Source organism: Trachypithecus francoisi, unplaced genomic scaffold (assembly GCF_009764315.1).
Source record: "Trachypithecus francoisi isolate TF-2019V2 unplaced genomic scaffold, Tfra_2.0 Contig01554, whole genome shotgun sequence".
NCBI lineage: Eukaryota > Metazoa > Chordata > Mammalia > Primates > Cercopithecidae > Trachypithecus > Trachypithecus francoisi.
This window is the reverse complement of record NW_022681439.1, coordinates 1,032,955-1,045,863: the sequence shown is the minus strand read 5'-3', so window position 1 is coordinate 1,045,863 and position 12,909 is coordinate 1,032,955. Positions and strand designations below refer to the sequence as shown.

Sequence of the window (12,909 nt, the reverse complement as noted above, 5' to 3'; positions counted from 1 at the left end):
GTCAGAGTAGAGGGAGAGGAGGAGCGTTGGTTATTCATTCTAATGTTAGCCAGAGAGCCGCGTGCCTCTATAATCCCTAGGAATGTATCCCAGAACATCGATTTTCCTTGCTCTAAATCTTACCCTAATAGACCCTGCAGTGAAGGCAAATTCGGATCTGACACAATAACCATTTTATTGTGGGCTGTTTAAGTTTCACTATATGTATTTTATGCTTTTCTGTGTGCGACACTACTCACTGACTGAAAATGCCATTTTTATTAAATTTGCATTAATGGAACACCATAGTTTTTTTGTTTTTGTTTTTTGAGCCTGGGTCTTACCTTGTCACCCAGGCTGGAGTGTGCAGTGGCACAATCACAGCTCACTGCAGCCTTGACCTTCTGGGTTCTGGTGATCCTCCCACCTCAGCCTCCCCAGTAGTTGGGACTACAGGCACATGCCACCATGCCCAGTTAGTTTTTGTATTTTTTGTAGAGACAGGATTTTGCCACGTTGCCTGGGCTGGTCTCGAACTCCTGGGCTCCAGCAATCCACTCACCTTGGCCTCTCAAAGTGTGGGGATTACAGGTGTTTGCCACTATGCCCAGCCCTGGACCACCATGTCTTATGCACTTCATTTGTTGGACACTACTTACCATGCTGTAACAGTGGTTTCTTTTTTTTTCTTTTTCTTTTTTTTTTTCTTTTTTCTTTTTTTTTGACTGAATCTCACTCTGTCATGCAGGCTAGAGTGCAGTGTCTGAATCTTGGTTCACTGAAACCTCCACGTCCCAGGTTCAAGCGATTTTCCTACCTCAGCCTCCCAAGTAGCTGGGACTACAGGCATGCACCACTATGCCCGGCTAATTTTTGTATTTTTAATAGAAATGGGGTTTCACCATGTTGGCCACGCTGCTCTCGAACTCCTGACCTCAGGCAATCCGCCTGCCTCAGCCTCTCAAAGTGCTGGGATTACAGGCATGCGCCACCACACCCGGCCGACAGTGGTTTCTTGCATCTTATTGTCATTTGAGTTTGTCTTCCCTTGCCTGCCAACTTATCAAGCTTCATCAGTTACATTTAACCAAATCCTAGGGAAGGACAAGATATTTTTAAGTGTTAGTTTATATTTTGTTTCTATTTGCTTTATAGTTTGACTTGAAACAGTTGGGATTTGGTGGTGTTTTCTAATTGAAGCATTATAATATGGTGGTTACTTGCAAGAGCTCTTGCGGTAGACTGCTGGGCTCTACCTTGTGCCACTGCTTCTTAGTTGTGTGACTTTAGGCATCATAATAGTTTGTGTTGGTCCTGAGGATTGAGTTATATGTGTTAAATGCTTAGAACAATGCTTGACACCTGGCAAGAGCTCAATAGAAGTTTGCTGCTGTTTCCACCATTCCAGAAGGTACAAGAATCTAAACATACATTTAGAAGAGTGATAAGTTTGTGGATAAAAACTATTTTCTTCATAGAAGAGGTGGAATACAGTATGATCTCTGTTCATATGAACACCTTATACTCTTTCAAAAATACTTTTTCCTCTTTATAAAAACTTACAGGCTGGGCATGGTGGCTCACACCTGTAATCCCCCAGCACTTTGGGAGGCCGAGGTGGGTGGATCATGAGGTCAGGAGTTCGAGACCAGCCTCACATGGTGAAATCCTGTCTCTACTAAAAAAATGCAAAAATTAGCTGAGCGTGTTGGCGTGCACCTGGAATCCCAACTACTCAGTAGGCTGAGGCAGGAGAATCACTTGAACCCAGGAGGCAGAGGTTGCAGTGAGCTGAGATCATGCCACTGTACTCCAGCCTGGGTGACAGAGCAAGACTGACTCAAAAAAAAATAAAAAATTTGGAGGGTAGAAGAAAAAAAAGGTTTCTTATGGTGGGTGTCTAAAGTAATCACTACACATTTTACTCTGTGTCTTTTAGCTTTGTTTCCTCCTTAAGCTTAGGTTTTTAAAATATGTAGTTATAATTGTATAAATAATTCCAATATCAATTTTTAAACTTAGGCTAACATGAATATAATTTCCTGTGATTAGTATTTATACAGTAATTAAAAATGTTTGCATAATAGTACATCAAGGTGATTTTTCACCTTTGTTTTTTTAACCTTGTGTTCTTTTTGTTTATCCAATCATTTGTGCTCTTGTTCCCAGTTTTTTTTGTGAGTGATTCTCTGATGACTGTATTTCTTTATAAAAACTCTTTTTTATTTGGGCAGTAATCCCTGAAGAAGAGTCATTGAGTCAAAGATAAAGAATGTCATTAAATCTCAATACACGTTTATGTTGCTTCCCCTGAGGGTGGGTACGTCAGATGCAAGATTTTTGTCACTGTACCTCCTCAGCATTGGGTATCATCTATAAAATGCACTAACATTTAATGGAAAACAATATGTCACTGGTGACTAAAGACTTTCACTGGTGGATGTGAACATTTTCTTGTATAAATGTGGCCTAATTGTGTTGCTTCTTTTCTGAATCCTCTGATAAGATCTTTTGGCATCATCTGGCTGGTTTTTTTTTTTTTTTTTCAATCACAGTGTTTTATCTGTTTATATTAACTTTTCATATATGAAAGATAGTAACCTTTTGTCTGTCATACTTAAAGGCATTTTTTTTTCTAGCTTGTTTCCCTTTCTGCATTAAAAACCTTTGATGTTTTGAAGTTTTAAATTTCATTCGGTATAGTAATAGCTTCCACTGTGATTTCTTCTAGAGCTTAAAAAAAAAAAAACCTTATAACAGTTTTCTAAATACAAAGGTGACAGCAGGAATCACATAGTGATTCTTCACCCTTACGACTTTAACTAAATAAGGAACAAAGAAATAAAGAAAATAAAGTGCTATCCATATCTGGATGGTAGATTCATTAGCAAAGGCCCCTTTTTGATAACCCCTCCCCAAACTGTCCCCTCTGTAAAATGTTTCTTGCTGATTTCTTCCAGGGAAAATAAAGCATGTATTTGCATATATTTTAACAGGAACGAGATCATGCTGTACTCATTGTTCTGCACCTCGCATTCGATCACTTCAAAATATATTTTTGAGATGCCTCCATATGAACAGTTATAACCCTGTTATAGAAGATTATATGTGTGTGTGTGTGTGTGTGTGTGTGTGTGTGTGTGTTAGAATGTTATAGTATATTCTACCAATATAGCATAGTATTCTACCAATGGATGTACTGTTTAGTCACACCTATACTGACAGACCTTTGACCCTTTCCAGATTCTTAAGCTAAGTATGTTCTCCACCTTCCAGAGGTTTAAGAAATACTCAGTTTTATTTCCTTCAGGGTTAATAATCCCTCTCTATGCTTGGAACACTCTTGAGATGCAATTAGAAAAAGACAAATCCCTAAATCAAAGTGGTGGGACCTTAAAAAAGCCTCGAGGGTTATGAAGGCTTCACTTTGTGATTTGAAACAAGGTACTTTTTTAAAATTGACTTTGGTGATGCATATTAGAACACCATTGTCTTCAGCATAATTATGCGTTTCACAGCTTAATTCAGCCATGACACGTGATGCAGTGTTTAGACATAGCAATAATTACAAATTGTACATGTTTACAGATAAACATACCTCTGATCAAAACAAAACAGTGGCAGCAAGAATGATGTTCTGTCCATGTAAGAAATCAGTGAAGAATAATTAAGAGTGAACTGTATCTCACTGACTCAAAACATTGCATCTGCCTTTCTGTCCCATCTGTTTTCTAAACAAAAATCTGCCCAACATGTGATGAAGAGAGTGGGTCTAACCCAGCACACTAAAATGTGTTTGACCTGTAAAAAAAAAACAAAAAAAAACCAGTAAGCAATTAAATCCTGTTATAGTTGCTTCTGTGTTTAAAACGTACTTAACGGCATATATATTTACTTGAAGCTAACAAAGTCCCCAGTCAGGTTCTTGGGAGTTTTTTTTTACAGGGCTCATTGAAGTGTTTGGTCTTTAAAATCCTTCATCTCATGCTAACTGCCAAGTCAATGCAGACAGTATGGCCGAACAGAGCTGGTCACATTTTCCCTGAACATGCTATTAAAAAATATATTCGCTGGAATTCTTTTGACTCGTGGCATAGCTGAGGTGCCTTTGATTCAGGAGGGCTGTTGCTTATGAATTGCAAGTGGAAGAACTAAAAATAGAAATGTGAATTTTCCAAAAGAACGCTATGATACCAAAAATGGCTCACTGGCTTGCCTAGAGCTGGGCTGTTTTGTGCTGAAGGTACAGTAATAAGAACTGGGATGCAAAGCCCTGTAGGGTGCATCTGTCCCCTTCCCTGCCACCACTCACCCCAGATGGCTCGTGAGTGGCACTGTGTGGTTGTCTCCGTCTCACTCTTGCGCCATGTTCTGCTGCCTGTCTGGGATGGAGCAGGTGTTCCTTTGAATGTATTTGTTAAGCCTCTGAAATGTATGCATTTCCCCCTCCCCAAGAAAAACACACATGTGCATGCTCTGTGCTTTTCCCTGGTTACTGTATTGTTCCCGTCGCTTTTTTATTTTTATTTTTTCCCTTGGGATAGGGAAAATCCACTCATTTTCTATTTGGTCCCTTCAGGAATTTGCCTTAGGGGCTGTTGGGCCAGGCTTCACTGCACCCAGACAGAGCTTATCAGCTGTGTGTTAACCTCTTCCAGACACTTCTTGAACACTGTTCTTGCAAGCGAGCCTATGCATCTGAGCCTCCTCTGTGTAATGTGGTGCAGCATTAAAAGCTTACCCAAATAGCAGGGATGATTGCATCTTGTTGATTACCAGGACTGATAACATTTTCTTGCTTAGCTAAAAAGAAAAGCCAGATGACTGTTTCCAGGAACTGATAAACTGCGGTGCATCTGGCCCCAGGTGGTCCACATGAAGGAAGCTGCAAGGTTGGAATCCTCCTGCCATCCCCTTTTACAGTTCATAAATCTTCTGATTTATAGGGCCATTTGTGATTGCAGACACATTTATTCATGGGGGGATTTCCATCGAGATCATAACCCACTGTAAAGCAGAAGGAAGAATCGGGAATTAGAATGGTGTACATTGTTCTTTGTTAGAAAAGAATCCCGATTCTTTGGTCATAGACAAATATTTGCTTTTGAAGAATCTGGTGGTGCGTCGGTGGCTTTGTTCACATCAGTGCACAATCACATGCTCTCTTGCCTCCCAAGGACGCAGAAGCTTATGTTACACAGATCATTTTATAATGCTTGCCATCCAGGCATGTGTTATTCAAAGTGTGAGTAACTTTTTGCCTTATCTCCTCTTCCTTCCCTCCTTCTCCCTCCTTTGATGTAGCTCATTTCTGGAATGGGGCAGATTTTCATCTCAGGGAGTTGATAATGGTTTCCTAGGGAGGGTGACAGAACAAGTGTCACCTTAGCTCTAGCTGGAGATGAATATTGCCATGCAGCTTACTTGCTTTATGTTAAACCAGCATTAGGGAAAGAGGCCTTGCATCTTTGATCAGCAGTATGTTAACCTCTCCCAGACACTTCTTGAATGCCATTCATCCGTCTGAGCCCATGCATCTGAGCCTTGGATGAAATTAAAGGCAGTGGATTAGGAAGTCGGGGGCCTGGACCTCTGGGAAGCCCCTTGACCTCCCTGGGCCTCAATTTCTTCTATAAGTAGGAAGGAATAATTCTAACAATTCCTAAGCATTTGCTGCGGCTGTCAGAGTCTGCTTAGAGGCTGTGAGGGGGAAAGGAATGAATGGAGGTCAGGTCCCCAAGTAGTTTTGTGTTTGTCTGTTTGTGATCACTCTGTCGCCAGGCTGGAGTGCAGTGGAGTAATCTTGGCTCACTACAGCCTCCACCTCCCTGGTTCAAGTGATTCTTGTGCCTCAGCATCATGAGTAGCTGGGATTACAGGCTTGTGCCACCACGCCCAGCTAATTTTTGTAGTTTTAGTAGAAACGGAGTTTCACCATGTTGATGAGGGTGGTCTCAAACTCGTAACCTCAAGTGATCCATCCACCTTGGCCTCCCAAAGTGCTGGGATTACAGGTGTGAGCCACCACGCCCAGCTGCAAGTAGTTTTTACCATATAATAAGGGCTCAGTAAATTAGCTCTGATTACCATCATCCTGGTTTACAGATGAGGAGCGGGGACACAGAGGAGGGCAAAGTCATGTGGCCAGGGTAACACAGCATGTAGCAGAGTCGAGGCTGTCCTCAGGAACCTGTGGTCTTTGCTGTCACCCTGTGCTGCTTCTCAGGAAGGTAATAGCTTGTCACCCATTAAAAATGGGTAGTTATTTGAATGAAAAACAGAATAACCGCGGGAGGCAGAGGTTGCAGTGATGAGCTGAGATTGCGCCATTGCACTCCAGCCTGGGCAACAGAGCGACACTCCTGTCACAAAAAAAAAAAAAAAAGTAAGGACTCCTTGTGTGAAATGCACATGCTTGCTTTTAACATTGCAGTACTGGACTATAAACATTTGCCGGGGACTGGCAGTGACCAGCCATGGGGCAGAGCATGGGAGGGGAGCAAGGCCCTGATCCTGGGAAGGTGCAGTCCAAGGAAGCAATGTGGACAGTAAGCAGAGACTAGCAGGGCTGTGTAATAAATTCCAGGAGAAAAAGAAAAAGATTTCCCGGGGCTAGGAGGGGCCTGTGGGATGGAATCCGTCTTGATCCAGGTGTGTGTGGATGGGGTGGGTAGACGGATGGCAGGTCTCCAGCGGAGGTGATGCTTAGGGACTTTCTGTAACACCAGGGCCTCTGACGTGCGATGGGCTGTACAAATTACTGGGAGCCTAACTAGTCATTTATTGATGCACATCTGTAAATATTTTTGTTTTCTTTTTAAACCTGTTTTGTTTTTTTTTTTTTTTTTACTAGGAGACAGAGTCTTGCTCTGTCATTCAGGCTGGAGTGAGGTGGCGCGATTTCAGCTTACCACAGCCTCAAGTTCCTGGGCTCAAGCTATCCTCCCACCCTGGCCTCCCAAGTTAGCTGCGACTGTAGGCGTGCGCCACCGTGCCTGGCCAATTTTTTGTTTTTGTTTTTTTTGTAGAGACGGGGTCTCACTATGTTGCCTAGGCTGGTCTTGAACTCCTGTGCTTAAGTGGTCTGCCCCACCTTGTCCTCCCAGAGTGCTGGGATTACAGGTTGAGCCACTGTACATACATACCCTGTGTAACTACTTTGTAGCCTACCTAGTCACTAGCTAACACTTTTTCACCAGAAGGAACTTTTGGCAGCTCGATGTTAAGCTAAATGAAAGCCTGTTGGTGTTTTTCAGAGGGTGAGAGGGAAATATTGAAGGGTCAAATGGGGAAATGTCAAATTTCCATTTTGTCAGCATGCTCAGGGCAGCAGTGTGGAAGAAGATGGATTTCAATGGAGTAAGAATGGAGTCAGAGGGGCCACTTAGAGGTGATTCAGACAATAATAAACGATGGAGGCCCCCGGGTAGGTCCTTGGGGATGAAGGCAATTGAGTCCCGGATGTTAGTAAGGCAGAGTCCTGGGCCTCCTCCTAGCTCTGAGATCTTGAACCTTCCCAGGTTTCAGTTTTCTCATCCATCAGACAGAAAGCATGACTGATTTGAGTGTATGTTTCAGGCAAAATTTTAACCACAGTGGGAAGAAGACTGCGGCATGTTTTAGAAAACAGGAAGCAGAAGTGATTTGGTAAGATTAATTTCAGCAGGACTGATGTGGGTTGGCTGCTAGCTTAATTGGTTTATTAGGGTCTTGTAGCCACCCTCTTACGATAGATACCAAGTGAATTCCAGGAGATTTATAGTCTTAGGTTTGTCAGTAATGCCATTTGCAGAGGAATAAGGTTCTTTATTTCTTAAATTTGGAAGGGTCTCGTAGAAATAAGATAGTTCATAAATATCTAGTAACCTGTCACTGTTTTAAAATACTACAAAGATAAATGATGCTGATTGCCGCGTGCTTGCCTTCATGAATTATGTATGTGGCCTGCCCTGGAGTTCTTTATGGCCGTGCATAACGAATCAGCTTTTGTTCTAGCTATTTTCAGTGGTAGTGCTTGTCAAAGAAGAGGTCAAAGCAAATGCATTAAAGAGATGTGGTTGGTGCAGGATGATCGGGTTTTGCTGTCCTGTTCTGTGCATTGCTTCTGTTTGTACTTTGATTTTTCATTATCAACTTTGGGGAGGGTGGGAGGAGCAGCCTTGTGGCATTAACAGCTGCGTAATAGTACAGAGCAGGCAGCGACTCTTCTTGGTTCATGCACCTCGAAAGCGGCTCTCTTTTTGCCTTCCTTCTCCTCCTCTCTGCACCTGCTTTGCAGAGCTCTTAACTACTTTTCCACCTAGTAATAAAAAAAAATTTGAAATAAATGGTTAGGAACATGCCCATGATCTTTTTTTTTCTCACTGACTTTCTCTAGACTCTAGATGAAACTAGAGAGGATTAAGAAATACGAAACACAGCAGAGAATGTCTTCTTTTTCCTCTCCCTTTTTCTCCTCCCCTGGCAAAGATTTCTTTAGAATCTGAGTGAGATATCAGAGGTACTGTTTACATGTGAAGTAGTGATGACCACGGGTGGAAGCCAGTTGTAACATTGCGTTGTCATTTATAACTTTTTTCGATGTGAAGGTTACTACCAACTTTATGAGAGGAGCCTCCCAGACACAGGTGTCATGACTGACTCATTAGAAAGGGCCAACCTGTGTATTTCATTGTGGGTTTGTGAGCGGCCTCATCTTCCATAAGGTGATCATTTGTTGGGCCGATCCAAGGCAAAGATCCGAGTAGTTGGGAGTAGCTACAAATTGAGATGAGCCCAGGCCTACTGTTTGGAAGGGCACATCTGTCTACCAAGGGCTGTTTCCAGTGTATTAGCAGAGTGACACTAGGCAATCAGTTTACAGTCAGTTTAAAAATGTTGAGGCTGTCCTTCTCAGTGATTAATTATGGCTTTTAGCTCATACTAGATTTAAAAAAAAATCTTCACATCTTTGCAAGAATAATCATTAACTTCGTTTGTCTATAATATAGCTGAAAGATGCAACACAATGCTCATGCAATGTAGAGAAATGAGATAACATCTAGAATTTACGTGTAAGTAGCTATTTGTCAGGATATGTATTCATTGATTCTAGATTCATTCGGTAGGAATTTCTGGCCTTGCCGCAAGGGATAAGCACCTGGGAGATGCAGCTGAATCACCCTCAGAGTCTGTGCGTGGGGAACTTGGTCTAGAAAATGGATCAGGCTTGTGCACTATACCACTTACTATAATAAATGGCAAAAAGTATCTGGACAGAGTGCCATGGGAGTTCAGACGAGAAAGAGGATCCTTCCAACTGAGTGGGGCTGTGAAGAAACTCGAGTTCCATTTATCAGTGGTAGGAAAGGCATGTTGAGAGTAAAGGATGGGGTTAAACAAATGGTCTTTCCCTCAAATCCCAGGGTTTTTAACCTGTTACTGAAAAAGTATAGCAATTTATAATGTTTGAATTATTAACCTATTGATGTGTAATAATACTTTGCATACTTTTAAAATCCTGGGGTTGGATTAATAATAAAAGAGTGGAAACATTGTTTTTATAAAAATAATTTTCTATGCGACACACTATAGGGAAGTAGCTGTGGGCCTCCTTTTAATTTTAGGCTATTTTAGGCATGTTTTATTTTATTTTTGGTATCTTAGGAACCGTAAGAAGCATACTTTCAAGAATGTGAGGGTGTATTTTTAACTTTTGTGGTAAAAATGTAGCAAAAAGTTTATATGGTGAATGATTTAGTGGATTTGCATATGCTAATGACTGTTGTGATTTTAATAAAACCACAGCCTGTGTTTAATTGCATTTCCTACTAGCACAGACTTGAAGAGCTCAATCCATCTGCTTTATTATCTTGTTTCCTTTAATCTGTATTAATTCACCTTAGCAGTATCAGAAATTTTGTTAATATATTATGTGTACCTGAACCGTAAGCTAAAAATAGATCATACCAACCCATCTCTCTTTCTCTTTCTTTTTTTTCCCCACTGTCACCTTCAAATTTATTGTTAGTGACTTGCAAATGATGGGATTATACCTTAAAAATTGTCTTGTATCAGATATGTATTTCCCCCTTCTCTAAAGAAAGCTAATTATGCAAGTACGCTGTTCTTTCTTGATTCATGAATTCATATGATTTTATTTTCAGATTCCTCGAGGTAATTGCTTATTAGACTGGTTCACAAGATGAGAGATATCCAAGTAGTCACATGAACAGTTTCCATCCCATTCATGCCGTTCTTTCTTCTGCAGAAAATAAGTGAGTCAATCACTGTTTATGAGAATGTGTAAGAGACTGGGGAGAGAGAAGGGACTCAGTGGCCATTTTGTATCATGGATCCTTTTTACTAAGGATAACAGTGATGCTTACTGGCTGGCTGCAGTGGCTCATGCCTGTAATCCCAAAACTTTGGGAGATTGAGGTGGGAGGATTGCTTGAGCCCAGGAATTCAAGACCAGCCTGGGCAACATGGCAAAATCCCATTTCTACAAAAAATAAAAAAAATAGCTGGGCATGGTGGTGGATGCCTGTAGTTCCAGCCACTGGGGAGGCTGAGGTGGAAGGATGGTTTGAGCTGGGGAGGCAGAGGCCTCAGTGAGCTGAGATTACGCCACTGTACTCCAGCCTAGAGGACAGTGAGATCCTGTCTCAAAAAAAAAAAAAAAAAAAAAAAGTTATCCTTGCTAAGTCACCATAGATCCCTGTTCTAGGTTCCCATTCAGTGTCTGAGTTTGATCGTCTGGTAAAACAGGGGTCAGTTAGAGAGCTTTCAGCAGGCAGAATGGCACTGAGTTTACTGGACCAATGGTAAAAAGAAGTGCTTCTAGGTTCCCAGGCCCTCTTCTTTAGTCCGCCTGCTTAGAGAAAGAGAATAATAAAACCACTTCAGCTAGGAGTAAAGCTTTCCAAAAACTGCCCGGCCAAGTCCCCAGGGAAAGCAGGATTTCAGCTTCTCTGTCCTCACCTCTGCTTGAGGTTGGCATATGCTTTGGCACTTTTCCCGTGGCTCTCACGTCAGGAGAACCAAGCCGCCTGAATAAGGAGGGGTGCGGAGGACAGTCATTCTGTAGCCGGGATAATCCCTGCCCTAGTTTTTCTGCCTTCCTGAGAAAAATACTAGACACCACTTGTTTTACATAAACCAGGCTTCTGACCTTATTGGACTATGAACATTAAATTCTTCTAAGACACTACATGTCAAATTTGGGAACCAGAAATAATTGGACTAAGTGGCTACCTGATTGAATAGTGGCAACTCAATTCAGATCATCATTACTAGAAATTTCAAAGAAGTGATAGGAGCCTCACCTTGAGTAGACTAGGATATGACAGCTGAGTGATATAAAATTGTACTTCACAGCCACTTCCTAAAATGAAGTTTTCTGGAGAGTAATTCATGTCACGTGTCATCTGTTGCTTTTCTATGTGATTCCACTTCACCAGGGCTGTCCTGGGAGGAGTCCCTGGTTGTGTTTAGCTTTCATCGAATTAGGGTAGTACCTCCTAGTCTCCTTCCTCTCCATCCTCTGTACCTTGTGTCTCTCTTCCCATTTTTGATTATTGTATCCAGGAGTTTCTGATTTTTGCCTTTTGAGTTTTGTTTCTTAAACTAAGTGGAGCTATGTTTTTATGGGGAAATAATTTCTCAGCCTGTCATCTTGAGAGTGAAACTTTTTTTTTTTTTTTGAGACAGAGTCTCACTCTGTCATCCTGGGTTGAGTACAGTAGCACAATCTTGGCTCACTGCAACCTCCAGCTCCTGGGTTCAAGCGATTCTCCTGCCTCAGCCTCCCAAGTAACTGGGATTACAGGTGCATGCCACCATGTCCGGCTAACTTTTTGTATTTTTAGTAGAGATGGGATTTCACCATGTTGGCCAGGCTGGTCTTGAAACCCTGACCTCAAGTGATCCACCCACCTTGCCCTCCCAAAGTGCTGGGATTACAGGTGTGAGCCACCACACCTGGCCTGAAACATGTTTTTGATTTGTTTTTTAATCTAGATGGATTCCTAATTGATTTGTTGGAAACTAGATATCCTTTCTGGTAACTAATATGTGGTTCATACCTAAAGCCAAAAGAAATCTCAAGTAACTTTTTGGATGAGACAATTTCAGCACCATGTTATATAACTTTATGATATCGTCTTATCTGAGTCCTCTCTCTGTCCCTCTCTCCCTTCCCTTTCCTTTTTTCCCTAGTGCCTGTAGGTGTGAGTTTAAAGATAAAATGACTGCCAAGTGACCCCAAGTTCAAGGACTTTTGTCCTGGCATCCAACAGGAAAATTCAGTTTACATGATAAATTTCAAAACTGTCTGGTAGATAACTGGTACAAATTATAGGAAGAGAGTAACTAATTTTATGCTCATTGTGGTTCTATAAGATGATATAAATATATGAGGATTTTAGGAGAAATAAATTAAAAAGTGATCTCACTGAAACAGTTATTTGTAGATTGCATTTTGACTTGTCTGAAACACATCAAGGTTAACATAAGAATATTTAGGATATGAATTTGCTCCAAGAAACATTAAAAATATTTTTACTTGGTGATTCTGATAGTAAGATATTGTGTCTACTAATGTGGGAGGGTGGACAAAGAGGAGGAGGAGCAGGGCAGGGCCATTTTGTTGCAAAGGCACCCGTGAGTTGTGCAGTGGACAGCCCTCGTGGCCAGTAGCAGCAGATTTGGTTGAGCATAGGCGTAGAAAATGGCTTTGTTTTTTAATTTACTCTTCTGTGTTTATGTTACCAAAACACCGGAGATTTGGTTTAGGTCCTGCTGCTTGCCTCACAGAAAGCCAATCACTGAGATGAGTGTTGCGGGGGAAGAAGGCTTGAATCGGGTACTGCAGCCATGGAGATGGGAACTCAGTCTCAAATCCATCTCCCTGACCGACTAAAACTGGAGGCTTATATAGTGGGAAGGCAA

The 12,909-nt window shown here is 41.6% G+C and overlaps 1 protein-coding gene across 6 annotated transcripts in view; it reads left to right on the top strand.

Annotated features, from left to right (window-relative positions):
• MFHAS1 (malignant fibrous histiocytoma amplified sequence 1) overlaps nt 1–12,909 on the top strand; it is a 109,997-nt gene that overhangs the window by 16,771 nt on the left and 80,317 nt on the right. Inside the window, exon 2 of one of the 6 annotated variants that reach the window (XR_004428624.1) lies at nt 10,125–10,235. The exons of the other annotated variants lie outside the window; for them this stretch is intronic. The gene's annotated coding sequence lies outside the window, so the exon portion shown is untranslated. The remainder of the gene's footprint in view (nt 1–10,124; nt 10,236–12,909) is intronic. 6 annotated transcript variants of the gene reach the window in all.